The following is a 4,856-nucleotide window of genomic DNA, read 5'->3' on the forward strand; positions in this document are numbered from 1 at the left end:
CTGTATTTATTAGTTGGCTAAATCATATTAAATTGCTTATTTATGTATAATTTCTTTAAATGATCATTTTTAAAGACAAGATAAATGACTCATTTTTTTTTTTTTTTTTGCTTACGCAAATAATATCTCTAAAATTAAAAAATAATGATGTAAGAGTATATATTTAAAAACATATGGTAATTCACTTTTAAGCAAAGCCAGCCTTCAGGTAAAGTTTATTTGAATCTTTGGACATTGGTAAAATATTCAGTACTTGTGAGGTGATAAAAGGACTCTAGTCAGCATCTTTTAAGTTTGAAAAGTTTGTCTTAAATTGTTGGATATAGAATGCAGTTGGAGACAAAATGTAAAATATACATTACTTGTGTGAGCTAAAAGCAATGGATAAATTTTAACTGTAGTAAAAATTTATAGACTATAGTCAGGCAGAAAATTTTCTTTGTATAACTTTTGTACTAGGGTATAAACCAGGTGCATTAGTTACTTTTCATTCAAAAGAGAGAATTGCATAAAAATTGACCCATCTCTTTATTTTTTAATTAATCTGTAGGTAAGTCTAATCGTAATTTTCCAAAGTTTTCATTTTAAAATACTATAGAATTCCAAAAAATAGAGCTCTCAATAATCTGTACAAAATCTATTTTCCCTACCATAAATACCTACATTGTTATACCTGTACTTGTAATACCTACATATTATCTTTAATTGTAAATTTTCTCTTCGTATTGAATATTCTGTTATTGGCACATTTCAAAGAATGTCAGTGTTATAATTTTTTAAAAGTGTAGTTATACTTAATAATTTTACCCCACATCGAAGTGTTGTCTTCCAAATAACAATATTGTATAACAAATCCTGGCCTTATAATAAATGCTCATTTAAATAAATAAAATATAATATAAACTGTTTAAATGTATTTTATGTCTTCATCTTTCAGCTGTATTTCTGATTGACTTTTATCAAGACAATTTTTTAATTCTATATTTGTAAATTTTTCTGTACTCTAAATTTTAAAGATTGTACTTTTTTCAGCTTATGTTCTTTTTATTAAACTAAAATACATATCTGTACAATTTTTAGAGCTTTTTCCTCATGGCCTTTCATAATTAACTTTCTTTTTGAAATTAAAATGTTAGAATGTAAATATTTCAATTAAGATTACTGTGTGTAAATTTCTGAATGATTTGATCATTCTAAAACAAATTTTTATTATTCTAATTTTTATTGTAAAGTGAAAAGAAATTTATTGTTTCTGTAATTTATTTTTTATAAATTTGCATTATAATTTTGCTAGTTTATGTTTTATTTACTTCTAATTTTTACCAGTATCAGCATTCTTGCATTATAATTTTGCTAGTACTTATGTTTTATTTACTTCTAATTTTTACCAGTTTCAGCATATCTTAATTTTTTTATCTAACGCAAAAAGTTTATTTCTTTATGCCACAAATAAGTGCAATTTTTTTAATTTTAATATTTTCTAATTAAATTATTTTAAAGAACAGTCAGGTGATTAAAATATTTAGCTTGTTTGACCACTGTTCAGATCATTTGCTGTTTCTAAGTATTTGAGGAAAATTTTATTATTAAAGTAGATAATTTTTATTTTATTTTTAGATAATTTTAACCATTTTATTTGTGCAAATAAATTGATTTAAGAAAATTACAGAAGTTTTTGACAAAGTGGAACGCCTCTAGTTCTTAGATGTATTGTGCGTATGTTACATATTATGAATATAAGGTATTTAGATTATGTGCATTTAAGTGGAATTTTTATGACATACATGTGTAATGACAGAGCTTCTCTTTGTAACTGTGTTACAGCGATTAGAGTTTTGTCCTATTGATATAAAAAAAAGTGCTCACATTTTCCAGTAACTGTTTATTTATTTTGATGTTTTGTAACAAGTATTGCTGGAATATTTTATTAAATATTTGCTAAATATGTTGCGTTGTTATTATTTATCTTGTAATATTTATTTCTCTATTCTATTTTTGCCAGAATTTTGAGATTACTCAAGCTTATAAAAAAAAAATTATTAGTTAAAGAGATTTAAAAAGCTATTGAATGATTCTGATTTATTCATGTAATGATTTGATTTACGCTTTCTTTTCAATTTAAAATAATCTTAAAAAAATTATAAAAGTCAAATATCCGTACTGTATTGTTTTCTGAAACTGTTCAATGCCTAATTAATTCACTGTCATTTTTTAAATATTAAAATTATCACGTATTCTTATCCAATATATTGAACTATACATTTATTATAAGTCAGAATTTCCAATACAAATAACATTTTAATGCAAAATTCTTAAAACCACTAATAATAAAACTTTATGGTATTAAAAATTTATAGGATTTTTTAAAAGTTAGGAAATTTGTAACTATCACCACCAAAAAAAGTAATCTAAAAACTATATTCATTTAGATTCGGATCGCAAAAAATTTAAATGAGCAATTCATAATTTCCTTTTTTTATTTTTACGGAAAAAAAAAGTTTTTTATTATTATGTGCAGGTGCTGCCACGAACTGAAGGTTGTGCATTAAATGTACCCTACTGGCCATGTACAATTGCTACGCCACGAACGTGAAATTTGTAGAATAGATAAAGCATGTTGGGGTATGCAAATGATTAGGGGCCGTTCAAAAAGTACGTACACAAAAATGGAGAAATTTTAAACCCCTCCCCCCCCTTAGAGTACGTACATTTTATTAGTCTACCCCCCTTTTTCATAAAAATTAAAATAATTATGTTTTAAATAAAATTAAATATTTACTTAAGGAGGGTGTAGGATAAAGTCAAATTTAAATTTGGTGTATGTTTATAAAGTATGTACTTTGTATAATACCTCCCCCCCTCCCCATCGTACAAAACCGTACATAATAGCAAATCCCCTCCCCCCCCCCTTCGGGATGTACGTACTTTTTGAACGGCCCCTTAGCTTCTCAGCTCATTCATGCAAAGCAGGCGACGGTTGCGACACCTACAATGTGTAAAAAAGAAGAGATTTTGCAGAAAGTTTCTCATACAGAAATTGAATTTGAGCGTTGTTCTTGGGTGAAAAAGTTTTTGTTATGCCTCGTGTAGGAAGGAGAAATGCCTAACAGCACGTATCCGAGTTTGATCGAGATCGAATTGTGGCCTACCGGGATTGCGGTTTATCATACCGAAGTATTGTAGCTTGCATTGGTCGAAATCCCATTCCCATGACATTTAGCAGAATATGGAATCGATGAGTCCATGGCGGTCATATGGAACGTCGGGCAGTATCTCAACGGCCTCCCATCACTAACAGCCGAAAAGACAGACACATATCCACATGGCCTTAAGGGATCGTACAGCTACGTCACGAACCCTGAGTCAACAAGTGTCTGAACGAACAGTTCGACGACGTTTGCAGCAGCATGGACTATTAGCATGGCTTTGGCTACCCTTGACGCTGCATCACAGGCAGAAGCGCCTCCAATGGTGTGATCAACGACGAACCTGGATACAGGAATGGCATGACGTCGTCTTTTCAAACGAATCCAGTTTCCGCATACAGCATCTGGATGCAGGAATGGCATGACGTCGTCTGTTCAAACGAATCCAGGTTCCGCATACAGATGGCCGCATCCGTGCTTGGCGACATCGTGGAGAACGTCCATTGGCAGCTTACATTCGACATCGTCATACTGGCCCATCACCTGGAGTAATGGTATGGGGTGCTATTGGATACACGGCTCGATCACCTCCCATTCGTATTGCTGGCACTTTGAACAGCAGCCGTTACATTTCTGATGTGTTAGGGCCAGATGCTCTGACTTATCTTCGAGGCCTCCGTAACGCTGCGTTTCAGCGGGGCAATACGCGACCGCGTGTTGCCCGCACTATCCTGACTTTCCTTGACACAGAACATGCTCGCCTGTTGCCCTGGCCATCACGTTCTCCTGATCTCTCACCAATTGAAAACGTCTGGTCAACGCTCGATGTTCAGGAGAATAACTGCTGTTATTGCTGCCAGGGGAGGCTGCTCTGGGTACTGATTCCTCAGAATCTGTAGATCCAAATATCCTGAAAATTTAATCACTTGTTCTTCCAACTGTAATGTGTGTGTCCAATGAATATCATTCTGTTACTTGCATTCCTTCTTGGTGTAGTAATTTTAATGGCCAGCAGTGCATATTACTTTTAGATCTAGTGCCCTCAAATATCGTGCGCCCTCTCTTACTGCAGGGTTTGTTATTTACGCCGGCATTCTACCTCTATTTTACTTTTAGTTCGGGGAGAAGGGGGGTTGTAGTAAATTCTCCTCCAAACTGCATCATATTACCCTAGACGCGTGAGGATGTTCCCTAATCATGTTTGAAATTTTAGAACTCTGAAGTGGCCGACGATACTACGTTAGAGTGGATTCTGAACCATTAACTCATGATTGAGGAAAGTTTAGTTACATCAGACATCCAGCTTTCAGTAGCATGGGGGCTGTTACACTCGTCCAAACCATTCTCTTTGTCATGATTAGAGATTTTTCGCAGCGTTCTGTGAGGTAGGAAGGTACTTTATTTACGCCACACTAGAACTGCAAATGGGCTATTGGCGACAGTCTGAGAGATATCACTGATGATAGTCCGAAGACATTCCATGATAATTTTGATCTTATGCAGAAGGGGATTGCTCCTCTGCTTTGGTAGCCCAACAATCTACGTATGAAGTCGAGCACTTTACGGTAGAACAGTTGAACGAGGACCAATACCGCACACCTTTGGTTTCTACGCACGCTGATCAGAGTGGTCACCCACCCATTTTCTGACAGCAGTGAGTGATGCTCGACTTCGGAGTTCTTCTGGGAACCAAGTCCTTACTATTAGTCC

Source organism: Parasteatoda tepidariorum, chromosome 10 (assembly GCF_982258835.1).
Source record: "Parasteatoda tepidariorum strain Cologne lab strain chromosome 10, Ptep-v5.0, whole genome shotgun sequence".
NCBI classification, from domain to species: domain Eukaryota; kingdom Metazoa; phylum Arthropoda; class Arachnida; order Araneae; family Theridiidae; genus Parasteatoda; species Parasteatoda tepidariorum.